Source organism: Pleurodeles waltl, chromosome 2_2, assembly GCF_031143425.1.
Source record: "Pleurodeles waltl isolate 20211129_DDA chromosome 2_2, aPleWal1.hap1.20221129, whole genome shotgun sequence".
Classification (NCBI taxonomy): Eukaryota; Metazoa; Chordata; class Amphibia; order Caudata; family Salamandridae; genus Pleurodeles; species Pleurodeles waltl.
In genome coordinates this window covers 302245434-302260706 of record NC_090439.1, presented here as the reverse complement: position 1 = coordinate 302260706, position 15273 = coordinate 302245434, and the positions used below count along the sequence as shown (strand labels likewise).

Sequence of the window (15273 nt, the reverse complement as noted above, 5' to 3'; positions counted from 1 at the left end):
CCCATGGGAACAGTCCAGCCCGAACTGCTAGGCCAGGTCCTCCCTGGACCGGAAGTAAGCATCCTGGGACCGGTTTCAGAGTATCACCCTTCATCATAAAGAAGAGTTGTACATAGTAGAGGGGCATAGAGGGAAATGGCGTGGAGAGCAGTGGCATAGAGTAGAGAGGTACAGAGTAGAGTGCAGTGACATGGAGTAGAGTACCGTGGCATGGAGCAGAGTAGAGTGCAGTGGCGTGGCGTAACGTGGAGACAACAAATTTTCAATTGAAATGACCATTACATTTGCACAGGCATACAGTTTGACAGATAAAAGCATACAACGCACTAACAATAATGGGTGGAAAATTATGGCCTACAGTATTCAATTGTTTTGGTCGTAATACATTTTTTGTTTCCACCAAACAAAAAAATGTGCTTTATATTTGCTTTCCTAATTCTGATATATTCTGAAATATCTGCACAGTTAATTTACAGACATTTAAACTTTCTTGTGTGCTAGGAAAAAAGCCTCTTTTTCACAGCAAGATTGTAACATACATTATCTCACTTTGAAGTCAGAGAAATAAAAGTAAACACGAAGCTCCCTTGGAAGGTAGAGCCTGACAGCTGACCTCAGTCTTTAAATGTACATTAAATGTGACAAGATATGAAAATGATTTAAAGGCATGTTTACAAAAAGGAAGCACACTGAACCATACAATAAATACGCAATGCTCCAGGTGCAGGACAAACTCAAGCTGGACAGCCTAAAACAAAGCCAACAAATAGAAAGTAAGCAAATGTGACATGCAAACTGCAAAGCCAATTGTAAGAAATAGGCAGCATAACCTAAGCCAAAAGGGAAAGTTCGGCAAATTCACATCACTTATGCAAAAGGTTTATAGTAGTCCTAATATTGAGCAGTACAACTACACTGTTTGGTTGTTAGAAAATAGTTTATTCCTACAGAAGTCTATGGAGCAACCCCCTTTCTCTCAAAGCTGAACTGATTTAAAGGGTATGCAGAGTGAAATTAACAAATGCTTGCTGTGTACAGAGACCCTCTGCCCTTTAATTTAGTTTGCACGCCTATGCCAGTAAACATCTATTGACAGTCCTCACAAACCAAAACATGTCCTGTAGTTTTGTTTCATGGAACTAACTCATCCAAGCAAATTGCCCTAGCTTTGTTATGGCCTTTGGGCAATTAGTATCTTTCCCATTACTATTATGTGTTATCTTTATATCCTGAAGTTTACTTTAATTGGATTCTGAGCACTTGGACAGTAAAGGGTCCCCAGTTTTTTTTTTTTATCTGGCCCTTTCTCCTGTTCCTGATTTGTTACAAAATGGCAACTGAAGTGATGTTATGAAAAATACAGCTGACGCCTTACCTCCCTTCACCGATTCAAGACTAATGAAGGTGGTCAATAACACTAATCGTGGCCTCCTCCAGAAGAGAGAGAAAATCCTCTCTCTGCTCCCCACCAATGCACTTGTCATCCCCTTAGCTTTGCCAAAGGCCAAGGAGCAAACCCATAAAGACCCTACCATTCTTCTACGCTCCCAGAAATCGGTTGCCCATGGGCCAGGGAATGCAAACTGTCTTGTTTGGAGGGCCCCAAATCCAGACACTACATCCTACCCTTATCCAAGGGCAGGGCAGCATAGTCTGTGATAAACACCTCCCTTTTTAATTCTGATCAATGTTGGGGAAAGGGACAGCTGTGGTCTTGCAGTGCTACTGATAGACTTGCTGACAAATTAGGAGCCCCAGACCCTGCTGATCCTGTCTATCAAGTATTCAGCAGCCAGGTATGCTCAAGTGTAATGCTTAAGGTAACTGGGATAGCTGTCTGTTGGCCATCCTCACAAAGGTAAAACAGATGCTGCAGCTTTCAGAGGTCTAGTCACCTGTAATGCAGGATGCCAAAATATATTTAGCAGGGGTCCTGAGTACCACTATTCACACCAAAAAATATAAGACGGGCCAGCTGCCATTAACCACAGCAAAACTAGACAATCCCTACAGGGCTGTGTGCACAAAAGCCTTTCCACAAAATAATAAAACAAAACATTGCTGTTTCACACAACAGTTTGCATACAGTAGAAAAATAATGTGGTCATCCATATGTATCCAATTTGTTAACATCTAGTTCGTGAAAACTATGCATCATCTTTCTGTGGGGGAGGGGTGGATCACCCTCAAATGTAGAAGTCTCCAAAGTCAAAGATACAATACCAGGTCTTCGTAGTACACGAAGACACACTTTAGCATCATGTCTGTCTCATTTAAACATTTTAAACCATGTTCTAAGATCAGTGTTTCAGGTTTTTTATGCTTCATCTAAACAGTTTATTTTAGGACTCCAAATAGGGTGTAAAGCAGTGGCTGTGGGGGCCTGCGTTGCACCTCTGTTGCTAATCCTGTTTATCGTCACATTCTCTAAAGACATTTTCCAGCATGGCGCACAATCCACTGTAGTCTTTATAATAGCAAGACTCGCAAGCAAGGACCTCTCTCATTATTTATGAAGCATTTGTCACATGTGTATCCATTGTGCATTCCATTCATATCAACTACACGTTTCCTTTTCACCACTGTAGCCACCTTGCTGCTGTTACACCATACATCAGAATATAACTGCAACAACCTTTATCATCTAAGTTAATAGATATCTCCTCTCATTACATCATTCATGACATCAATGCTGACCTATCGTATTTCCATTAAAATCATTAGTGGAGTACTGGAAGCAGCAAATAATTTGTAAAGTGGTACTACATGTAACCCAAGGCAAGTAAATTAAAATCTACTGGGGGGGCTGCAGCACATACTGTGCCACCAACTTAAGTAGCCCTTATAACCATGACTCAGACCTATAATTGCAGAGTGTGAGCAGTTTTCAACTGTCATTTCAACCTGGAAATAAAAACCCATTTGCCATGCCTCAACCCTCCTTTTTAATCATCCCTAGGGAAGGCCCTAAACAGCCCTTACGGCATGGAGCAGTGTACATAAAAAGTTGGACATGTACTTTTAAATTCTACATGTCCACATAGTGAAACACTCAAATTATTTTTTACCACTGCAAGGCCTACCTCTCTCATAGGATAATATTGGTTTACCCAATTACATTTAATAAATGATAATGTTTTCTTTGGAACAGGTAGAAATGTCATACTTTGTCTCTAAGGAATTGTAATTTAAAACCCTCTTTAATGGTAAAGTCATATTTTAAATAACAATTCTAAAAATGCCACTTTTAGAAAGTTGGCATTTCCTGTACTAACCATTTGATGCCTGCAGTCTGTATCCCTCGGTCACGTGACTAGGTGTAGATGGCAGCTGGCCTTTCAGTATTCCTCCCAGACAGTGATACAAACGAGGGATTAGATCTTGAAAAGATAGACCTCTCGAAAGGATGGGAGCGACGGAGCAATCACCTACCATACTTGCACTTCAAAGGGACTGCCTCAGCATACTCACACTGGTCTATTGTCACACCAAAACCCTAGGAGGCAGGGCAGAGGAAAGAAGGCAATTCCAGAAACATGTGTGTGGAAAGGTCTAGAAAATTCTCCTGCTATAAAGCTAGCACCAGTCATAAATACCAAACCCCGAGACCAACTCATCAGTACACTCCTGGAAATATAGATACCACAGAACAAGGACTGCCTTGCTGCATGAGGCCTGCTGTGCTCTCTGAGAAGGAAGGCTGGACCCACTCCCTTCATCCCAGGCAGAGTGACTCAAAAGGTCAGCTGGCTGACATCCTGTTCTGAGTTACAGGGACACAACAATCTCCATAGGCCTCTCTGCAATTGCACTGCTGACCTCCTGCAACTGTGATGTAAAGTCCCTGACATGAGACTCTACTTTAAGTAGGACCCGTCATTATTTTAGACAATGTAAATCGCCACCTTTAGACAATGAAGGCTGCCATCTTTAGACAATGGAGGTAGCAACTTTTAGACAATGGAGATTGCCCTCTTTAGACAATGGATGTTGCTATTTTAGATAACAGAAGTTGCCATCATCCAAATTGATGCAGATTCATTGCCATGTCTGCCATTTGACGTAAAGGTCATCTGACATAAGAACTGTGAAAGTGTCAGGTTATTCAATTAATGACACAGATATAACACCTGATGCGACATCAGTTTGGGACAGGTGTCTACTTATCACCATGTCAAGTTCAAATAGGAACAAGCAGGCCTCAAAAAAATCTACTCGCCCACTCACAATGGCGAGTCACAATTTAACAGGTTGAGCTATTTTTAGGACCTCCTCGCCCCTTCTGGTGAGTTGACAAAGAACAGGTGTTCTGTTCAGCCTGAAAGTGAAGGAGCAATAAAGACGCCTTTAAATCTTGTTCTCATCTTGTGACATTTGCTCTGTGGTCAGAGACAAAAGGTCAAAAGTCAGTTTGTTTTCTTACAATTCATTTTCCTTCTGACTGCAAATTTCCAGGATTTAGTCAGGTGAACTGTCTGCCCTGCTGAACAAAGACACACAACATTTAAATAACTAAGTCAACAGTACAAACATTTCAAAATATATTTCTGTAGTTCTGAAAGCCAATTTCTTTGTATTTCTGTGAAGTGAAACAAATATTTTAATAGAATGAAAACAAATCAGAACACTTTACTTGAAGATGTGCAAAGGATAAATATGATTTGTGAAACCAAATTTTCACAGATCATTGTTAATACACTATATAATTTTATCAGAAAAGATGCAAGTTAGTGGGAAGTTTTGGGGGTATTTCTTGGACATTTACTGTCTGTAAATGACAGTGTGCTACCACATCATGCATTAGTAATATATTTATTCAAAGTGGGTGTTTAAACATAAACTGAGAAACACTCCTGCCCTGATGACAATGCTAAGGGGCAAGTCATGGATCATGTGTTCCCTATAAGTGGGCTAGATTCTTTTTATACATGGAACTAACATTTACTCCATTTAATCAAACAAAAGTGTTTTTTTGTACAGCAGAAATGCTGAGCTCTCATATTTGAAGGTGCACTTATATGTGAGAATGAAGACAAAAGTGGCTCTATAAACTAAATTATTTGCCTAGGATCACACAATTTGAGACCAGTTTATGGGTCAATTACATTACAGTTAGGTCCAGTAGATTATTCAAGTTACTCAACCTGCAGGTCTAGTAACATTTTTATGATTTTTCGAGGCTCAATAATTAAAGACATACAGCCAAAATAGTGTAGTCTGAATTGACGTCCTTTCACCTTATAGATTCATAAGGAAATGTCTGCAATGCACACCCTGGCAAACATATTCTATGTCAGAAATTCCTAAACATGTCAGACATCAACATTTCTGATAAAAAATTAGTATGTCAGGACTGTCATTTAACCACTTGTCAGGAGAGGTCCTTCACCCATATCGCACGTGATTCTGTCAGAAGGCGGTCTCACTGCAGCTCACTTTGAAAGTGCTACTTCTCACCCAGTGCTGATAAAGCGGAGCCCTGCAAGAAGGCCGCTACAGCAGTATGTTTGCCCTTTGCAGGGAGCAGTGCCTTCATGCCTCCACTGAGAACAATAGCTCTCGCTGTCAACAAGGTATGCAGCCCGTCCCTTCTCCCTAGAAGCTCTAGATGCATAGAAGTAGCTTTGAGGGTGTTAGGTTTTAGATCACCTTTTAACCAAGTTAGAATTTATTATTTTATTCTCCTTGCTCTCAACGTGCCTTCTTGCTGTTTTATGATATCCTGTGTAGTTGTTTTAGATCCACTAAGAAACAAGTTATTCCTGTCATAATAAATTATTTTATTAAAAGTGGCTATTCTTCTTAGCGCAGTGTGTGTGTTTGTAATATTGTGGATAATGAAATAGGTTTGTTTCTGTTACCACTGTGCCCTTGTTCCCTTTATAAGGATTTTTAGTAACTCAAAAGCAATACTCTACTTAAAAAATATACTGGGTAGGGTTCTGCAGGGCTACAATAACCAGTCTTTCACATTCAGCACTGGTGCACTGAACTAAGTTCAGTTGTGTCACGAGTGGGTGTGAGAGCAAACCTTGTAGAACTAGAAGTTTATGTAACAACTGAACCTGTCTGAACCCTGCTGGCCTCTGCTAGAGTAGGTCCCTGATACCCAAGAGGCACCTCTGCAAATACTAGGCCTTTGGTTGGCATTAGAGTGCACTCCTCAGAAGGCGAAGGAGAAATCCTGTAGTTTTTAGTTCTTTGTGACCGCGAACGGGCTAGTTAGCTTCGAGATATCGTCACCCACGACAACGGGCAACACAAAGTTCTAGTGAACCCCACTCTTCGCACTGCAGAAACCACCAGCAATAATCATCAACGCAAGATCTGCACTTTGCACTACAACAGACAGCCCACGGAGACCACCACAATGAAGCTCCAGCAACAACCATATGCGACGCCTGGCCTGCTCTTCTCGCTCCCGCGATGACCATCCACAAAGTTCTCCCTGATCCTCATGGTCTCCTCCAATGCAAACTGGACTATAAGTGTTGGACTTTGAGAAAGTAACTTTTTGCAGCCAGATTAACCTGTTCCCTGTGTCCGGCCCAAGTTCCATCACGGTCGGCCCAAACTTCCGACTTCACCCCGGTCTCACACAACCAGATAATCGCGAGTGGCGCTTTGTGCTTTTAGGTGCTATACTTACCTAAACATTTGAAAACTGCTTATCCCCTGTTCTACTGACTGGATTTTTGTGGTGGTTTTTGTGTACATTTATTTTAATTTTACTCTATTTTTCTAAATTGGTGTTGGAATTTTCTTGTGTTGTGTTTTCACTTTATTGATGTTTGTATGCTGCATAAAGTACTTTGTACACTGCCTTTAAATTAAGGTCAATTGCTTTTGAATTAAGCATAGGTTGATTTTATGACTTTTGTGGTTCACCCTGACAAGGATTGGGGTTGTTGCGTGAGAAGGGCTAACACCTCCATCAACCAATAAACCAATTTCTCGCAACAATGTTACCCACACCAATACCTTTTTGATATGTTGAATGCCATGCACAAGTAAAAGAAAAGGTTGAAAAAAAAAAATGAAAAATTGTTGAAGGTCACAAACAAAAACCGATACAATGATGATGTGCAGGACCTGTTTGTCACCTATTCCAATATGATGCAGAGAACCTCCTGATAAGGGTTTAAAATTAAAATGTATGCAAGTCTGAAGGAAGAACTTAACAAAATGTTAGGTCCACAAAGCAAACACTGTGAATGTTACACATTCTGAATATCATGTCAGATCCAGGGATAGCAGCTCATTCAAATACCAAGCACCTGCACCAGCTCTACCTCATTTCTGACAAAAAATAAATTGAAGAAAACCAGCTTAACAAATCCACAGCAGGAGAATCTCGATTTTGTTGAATTTCTAAAAGAGGAAAATCCTTTTCCTTGAACATTTTTGGGGAGTAGAACACAACATTTTGGAAATCAGAACAAGAAAACTCTAAAAGAAGATTAAAAAGGCTGCAGGAATGGACAGCAATGGGAAAGATGAGGTAGGGTTTAGATAAGGTTAGAGGTTGTAGGATACAGACAGAGTAGGGGTGCCAGAGGTCCTGGGATATAGACAACGCAGCTGTGAGTTCAATCTTTTCTGCAATTACTGAAGAGAACTCCGTTTCATTTTGCAAAAAGCTGCTAACAAACCATAAAAAAAAATAAAAAAAGGCTGAGTTTCACAGTGATACAACAGTGTTGCACATGTTACAGGACATGGTCCCAGAACTAACTGAGTTGTAGAGTGACCAACAAAATAATCACTATCAGAAAAAGTGTGTCTCCCCTCAATTGAACGACTAATTTGCCATGGTGGGGAGCTCGCAAACGATATGACAGTAAAAAGACGCATTTCTAACATATCACAATTAACTAATGTTATCTGGAAGGCTTTTACAGCAAACGTTTTTGGGTCATTAACTTAAGCAAAGTACTAACTGGTCATGATGGGGGAGTAATCAAAATTTCTGATGGTGACAAAGGTATCTCACTGGACAGTGATGATAAGGTTTGCCTTGTTGCACTGATTAATCACTTAATGGACCACTCCCAAAAAAAGGAAATGAACCCATGTTAAACGGCAAGGAGTGTGCTAGGTTTGTCACCTACTTGCCATGTCATACAAGAAAATAAATATGGTTCGTAGCAAACCACTGAAACCTTCAGAATATCAGTGAATAAAGCCTCTATCTTAGGTATTTTGAGACTACAACTTCCTGCACAGCTCAAGAGATTGACTCACGCCCGGACATATTGTTTGGGGTCAATGGCAACAAGTTTTCATGTTTATTTTGTCCTCGAGAGAAGTAGGGCCAACCCCCTGCAGCACAAACCATTTGGCTGCCAGTTTACAGAGAAGGGAACTGTCTGCAGTACAGGTAATGTGTGTCCATATGTTAATGCTGTTCGAACTTGTATAGGTGGTTCATTAACTAAAAGCCTTCATTGTTAGAGTGAGCATTGTAAATAAACATTTTAAGGTCACACTGCACTACTGATAGTGGTTCCAGTACAAAATGTTAAAAGTGTGCACACGTTTGAAAAGTTTAACAATAGGAGGCTAAGCAGAATGCTTCCAGAATGCTCCCTGATTAGATGCAAATGTTTACAGAAGCTTGTAAGCAAGAGTGACGATTCTTTGCTTTCAAAATAAAATGTTGAGAAAAAAAATTCAAGTAGGAAAAAATGCTTAGCTACTATGACATTTTAGGTGCTATTTCTTTGAAGCGTCATTTAGTAAAGGGTGTTGGTGCATGCAAGTATTTCCATTAACCTCTTAGCTGCTGGGCCTTCCCTCACCTTCCACCCCTCTCCCCCCCAGTGCTGAACCATTTTTTGGCTATTTAGGGTAGTTTGTGCTTAGGCCTTCATAACTTTTTGCCCACATAAGCGATCCACACCAAGTTTGCGTCCTTTTCTTCCAACATCCCAGGGATTCTAAAGGTACCCAAAGTTTGTGGTTTCCCCTGGAGGAGACCAAGAAATGGGTAAAAGGGCTTTCGAAGAAGGCTTTTTTTTTCTGAAAATGGCATCAACAAAGTGTTTGCGGTGCTAAAATCACCAACTTCCCAGCTTTCAGGAACAGGCAGACTTAAATCAGAAAAACACATTTTTCAACAGAATTTTGGCATTTTACTGGGACATACCCCATTTTTACTATTGTTTTGTGCTTTCAGCCTTTTTCCAGTTAGTGACAGGAATGGGTGTGAAACCAAAGCTGGGTCGTGGAAAGCTAAACATTTCCAAAAATTAGACAAAATTCTGAATTCAGCAAGGAGTCATTTGTGTAGATCCTACAAAAAATAACAGCTGAAATAAAATATTGAAATTGAGCTGAAAAAAACAGCCATTTTTCTCCACGTTTTACTCCGTAACTTTTTCCTGCAATGTTAGATTTTTAAAAGCAATATACTGTTAAATCTGCTGGACTCTTCGGGTTGCGGGGATATATAGGGCTTATAGGGTCATCAAGATCCTTAGGTACCCAGAGCCAATAAATGAATTGCACTTTCAATAGGTTTTCATTCTATACTGGGTGTACAGCAATTCATTTCCTGAAATATAAAGAGTGAAAAATAGGTATCAAGAAAACCTTTGTAGTTCCAAAATGGGCATAAGATAAGGTGTTGATAAGCAGTGGTTATTTGCACATCTCTGAATTCCGGGGTGCCCATACTAGCATGTGAATTACAGGGCATTTCTCAAATAGACGTCTTTTTTACACACTGTCTTGCATTTGGAAGGAAAAAATTTAGCAAAAGACAAAGGGCAATAAGACTTGTTCTGCTATTCTGTGTTCCCCCAAATCTCCCAATAAAAATGGTACCTCACTTGCGTGGGTAGGCCTAATGCTCACAAAAAGGAAACGCAACATGGACACATCACATTTTTACATTGAAATCAGCTCACCCGGCACCTAGGGAAACCTACCAAACCTGCACATTTTTTAAAACTAGACACCTAGGGGAATCCAAGATGGGGTGACTTGTGGGGATCCCATCAGGTTCTGTTACCCAGAATCCTTTGCAAACCTCAATATTTGGCCCAAAAAATAAAAAAAATTCCCTCACATTTTGGTTTTTAGAAAGTTCAGGAATCTGAGAGGAGCCACAAATTTCCTTCCACCCAGCATTTCCTCAAGTCTCCCGATAAAAACTGTACCTCACTTGTGTGGGTAGGCCTAGTGCCCACGAGAGGAATAGATCACACAACAGTCAATGTTGGTCCTTACATGAGGCAACTGTTGACCCTGGGGTGTTACATTCCTGACGCAGGCACTAGGTACAGGCACTCAAGTGGGGTAGTATTTTTATCAGGACAGGTGAGGAATCACTGGGTGGAAGAAATTATTTGGATCCCAGCACATTCTTGTAGTTTGTTAGACAGAAATGCAAGACAAAATAGAGTTTTTATTCAACATTTCAACTTTGTAGGGTATTCTGGGTAAGAAAACTTTTGGGAATCTACACAAGTCACGCCTCTGTGGACTCCCCCGGATGTCTAGTTTCCAGAAATGTGTCGGTTTAGTATGTTTCTCAAGATGGCTGCCAAGCCCAGGACCAAAAACACAGGTGCCTGCCTTACAAAACAAGTTTATTTGTGATATAAAATTTTGATGTCTCTACAATACGATTTGGGTGGTGGAATTTGGGGCTGAACTAAATTGGGGAGCTCCCAGCAGCACTCTTTCTCTATGCTTGACGCCGCATTCACCTACTCCCTTATTTGGGCTAAACCATACAACTACTAAAAACAATTATTGCCCCCACAGGGGGGTCACCTTGTCACTGGCGACTCCCTGTCAATTATTCTTATTATTATTTTTTATTTAGCCCCTGGGGCGGAGCGCAATTCGGCGTGATTGCGCACCCCCCCAGGGGACACCTACCTTTAATTAAAACAAATGTGCCCCTGAGGGGGAGGTGGCTGGCCCATTTGCTGAGGGGGCCGACCCTTCCCTCCACCCCCAAGTGAAATCCCTGGTGTCTAGTGGGGTTTCCTGCCTCTCGATCGCAGCTGTGCGGCGATCGAGGGCCAGGACACCTGTTCAGGAAGGCCTCGTTTGAAAGGGGAGACTATCCCCTTTCAAACGAGGCCTTCCCGAATCTCGGGAAGGCCGTTTGGGGCCGTTTTTCCCATTGGAGAAGGAAGCGGCCGCAAGGCCGCTTCCTGCTCCTATGGAGAAAACAAAACCGTGACATCAGAGTCACAATGGGGCGGTGAGCGGAGACACGGAAGATCTTCCTGTCTCCAAGGGGGTTTAAAAAAAAAAAAATCCTCGGGTGCTACGCCCCAGAGGATTTTTTAACCCCCTCCCGGGTGTCGGCCACTGGTCGTGACCGGCACCAGGGAGGTAGGGTGGGCGTCGGCCACTGGTCGTCACCCATACCGGGTTAAAAATATTTCTAACAGAAAATCAGTGTAACCTATTTCAACCAGATTATGGGAAGCATGAAAATAAACAAGCTCTGGGAAAGCCAAACGATCTGATATTTTTTTGTGAGACTTTTGGTTTTGTCAATGCGTGTCTTCTTTTGATATGGCTCTTGTAACACTTTATTGTTGTGGGAGTTGCCAGGCCCTCACCATTGTAACAAACACTGGCAAAAAGAAAAAAAAATGTTGGGTCTCAAGAAGCACACATTGCCACCCGTGGTGTAACATTGTCCCCACAGACCCCCTCAGCACAGCACCTGCCCTGAGTGATTTGGGCAGGGGGGGTTTCTCCATGTTCTGTGCCACCCCTCCATTTCCGTTATTCCACTGATTGCCACAGTGGTTCCTTGCACTGAACAAAACTACTTTGTGTACCAATATGCTCCTGGTTGAAGATCAGCATCTGATCACGCGCAGTAAAGCCAGGCGATAGAGAGAGAGAAATGGAAGTTTAATAAAAACAAAATGTCTTTGTTAACGCCAGACCTAATTAGGGGCCCAATTCTTAAAGAAAGTCACAAAAGCGCACCCATGGTTATGTCTTTGAATTAGTGGCAGGAAATTGTACTCCTGGAAAATATTTGTGAACTGCATTTTACACAAGCAAATGTGCATGTGTAGATTTGCTCATGTAAAAATCTATTGAGCGTCTGTAAGTTCATTTTCCCTCCAACCACTTTTTCCCCAACCCTGGAAGAACTTTTAATTCTGCCCTTGTCTGGAGTAAATTGTCAACCTTTCTCAATATGGTAAACGATTAGAGAAGCGCTGGTGAAAATCCTTAAAGCATGCTAGTTAGTAGGTTTGCAGACTTGAAGGCGTTCCATCCCTGGAACTATTGCTTACTGAGATTGCTGCCATAAATTGTCGCTGCACTACATGGCACCAAATGAAAAAGTAGTTTTTTTACAGGACAAGTAGATTTAAGAAGCAACCTGTCCTAAGGACAAGTAGATATTTTATTAAATTCTATACCACTGTTGACCTCAGAAGCAACATTTGAGTGATAGATAATGAAAAGGCTCAGGAGCTTAACGAAGGCCAATGCAGTGGAGGGGGTACCCCAGTCCTCACTCAGCCTCAGGACTTTGAATCTCTGTTGCATATGGAAATTCCAGAGGCCCTTACTACATTCTACAAAAGGTCCACACTGCTTTGAGTTACATCAATGACAACACCATGTAAACTACGGCCTCAGCCAACAAAACATCGACCAAAAAAAGTAAACAATGAAGTTAAAGAAAAAACAAGCATTGACAAAGCCAATAAGTGTCACCTATCCAAGGGTAAATAAATGGCTTAGTCAATGTGTTCCAGACACGTAGCACACCAGCGTCGCTGCTGTTCAGCATGGCTGAATGTTAGTGGCATAGAAGAGAGTGACATGGTGTAGAGTGGAGTTACATTGAGTGGCGTACAGTGCCGTAGAGTGTCCTTTAGTGGAGTACTGTGCCGTAGAGTGCAGCATCATATAGAGGAGTAGAGAACAGTGGTGTGGTGTAGAGTGGAGGAGAACAGAGTGAAGTAGCACAGAGTGGAAGACAATGTGGTGGATGGAGTGTGGCAGTGTAGAATGGCGTAAGTAATGTAAGTGGCCTCAAGTGAAGTAGCGCAGAGTGGAATAAAGTGGAGTGTTGCAGCGTAGAGTAGAGTGTCTTAGAATAGAGTGCAGTGTTGTGGAGTGGAGAACAGCGCCAAAGTTGTGTCAGGGAGTGGTAGAGTGCTGTAGAGTTGAGTGGCATAGAGTGAAGTTGAGTGGTGTGGAGGGTGTAGACTAGAGTAGGGTGGAGTGCCACAGATTGACGTAAAATGGAGTAGATTGGATGGCGCACAGTGGAGTAAAGCAATTTGGAGTGGCACAGAATGGAGTAGTGCAGAATATAGTGGAGCGTCATAGAGTGGAGTGTTGTGCAGTGTCATAGTGGAGTGCCACAGAGCTGGGTAAAGTGGGGTGGAGTGGCATAGAGTAGGGAGCAGAGTGGCGTAGCGTGTCATAGAAATGTTGCAGAGTGTTGCAGAGATGGCACAGAGTGAAGTATGCATGATGTGGTAGCGCACTGCCATTACAGCATGCAATGACCATGACATTTGCACAGACATACAATTTTACTTGGAGAACGATACAGCACATAAACAATAATGTGTGGAAATCGGCATCACATGGTGTACTTTTTTTATTCTATTAAAATATTTGTTTTCCCCACACTTCACAATTTAAAAAAATGTACTTAATTTGTGCTTTCCTGATTCTGATACATTCTGAAATATGTGTACAGTTCATTTCCAGGCATTTACTTTTTGTTGTGTACTAGAAAAAAATAACATTGTACAGACTTTTCCCAACCCCTGTAACCACAAGACTGTAACATAAATCCTCTTACTTTGCAGTCAGAGAACGATAATTAAACACCATGCTCCGTGGAAGATAGTGCCTAACATTTGACCTCAGTCTTTTAATGCACAGCAAATGTGACAAAATAAAAAAGGCTTGTTTTTTTGCTCATTGACTTCTGAACTCCAACATGGTTATTTTGGGGGTGTCTCATCCTAGCCTACCCTACTTCCAGTGCATATTGAATGGGCATGAATCTGAGGAAGAGAATTATTTAAGTTATGCTGTTAATAAAGAGCACTGAACAAAATAAACAAGCTCATAGACGGAACACTGTTTCTCACAGGCTTGCTCGATTTATGAACAAAGTGGCAAAGATAACTAGACTCACTCAAGGATGCGAAAGATAGAAGGCAGAAAACCTTTTCAAAGAAATTCAGCATGTATGCTGCTTTCTGAAGTAGCACACAAGGAAGATGACTGAAAACATATCTTCTCTTGTGAAGTACTTCATGAAAGAGAAAAAAAGGTTTGCAGAAAGGAAGCAGTCTTGGAAGGGTACAAAGAGCCAGTCGGAAATGTGGTAAACAGACTATGCTCCACAGGAGGGACAAAGACATACTGGACAGCCTAAAACAAAAAAGCTGCAAACAGAAAGCAAGCAAGCAACTGTGAGTTACATATCACAAAGCCAATGGTAAGAAGTGGGCGGAATGCATGGAGGCTTTCAGAATTACCCCAAAAAACATTTCGCAACTAGAAAGCTATTAACAAGGTATGTGGTACCAAGCACAAACGCAAGTAAAGAAAGCAGACAACACCTTCTAGACCACACTTGTGGAGGTCACAAATAGAAGCATATTCGATGCAGAGTCACACTAAATATGTACTATGCGTTGAAATCAAAACATTAATGAAAGACACTGCAAGTCCCAAATAACGACGACTCTAGCAACCCTAGGGCATTACATTAGATAAAAAGAACCCAGAGTAAGGCTTCAAGCCCAACAAGATATTCCACGAGAATGAGGGAATAGATCTGGCCACAAAGCATGCAGTAAAAGAGAGGAAGGGTGTAGGGACAGCCTTCGAAGGAAAAAGAGGCTTCACATTAAACTGTGTCCAGGACACAATAAGGGGAAATGCGACATATTGGAATGACTGGTGGCTGCAGAGTCCAGGCATGAAAACTTTACTCTTGCAGTTTTCCTGCCTTAACTCGGGCTCCGTAACCAGTCAAAGGATGATCTCAAAACAAATGAAGGACACAAGTACCTCGATCAGGAATGTAACTACATTTACGGATTTAGGGCAACTTTGTCACAACATGGCGTTATTCACTAACCTCTCTAGATGCCTTTGAGGAGCTGACTGACAACACCCCACCGACATTTTAGTTTAATAGCGCCAGACAAAACGTAAGGCAACACCATTAAACAAGCGTATTTTCAAAGCTTTGGGTGGTAATTTATCAAATACCTTCAACAGTCAGCCTCAATTCAA

General features: G+C 41.6%; 1 protein-coding gene across 3 annotated transcripts in view; it reads right to left on the bottom strand.

The window, feature by feature from the left end:
- Positions 1 to 15273, bottom strand: part of OTULIN (OTU deubiquitinase with linear linkage specificity) — a 337117-nt gene that overhangs the window by 168976 nt on the left and 152868 nt on the right. The window lies entirely within an intron of this gene.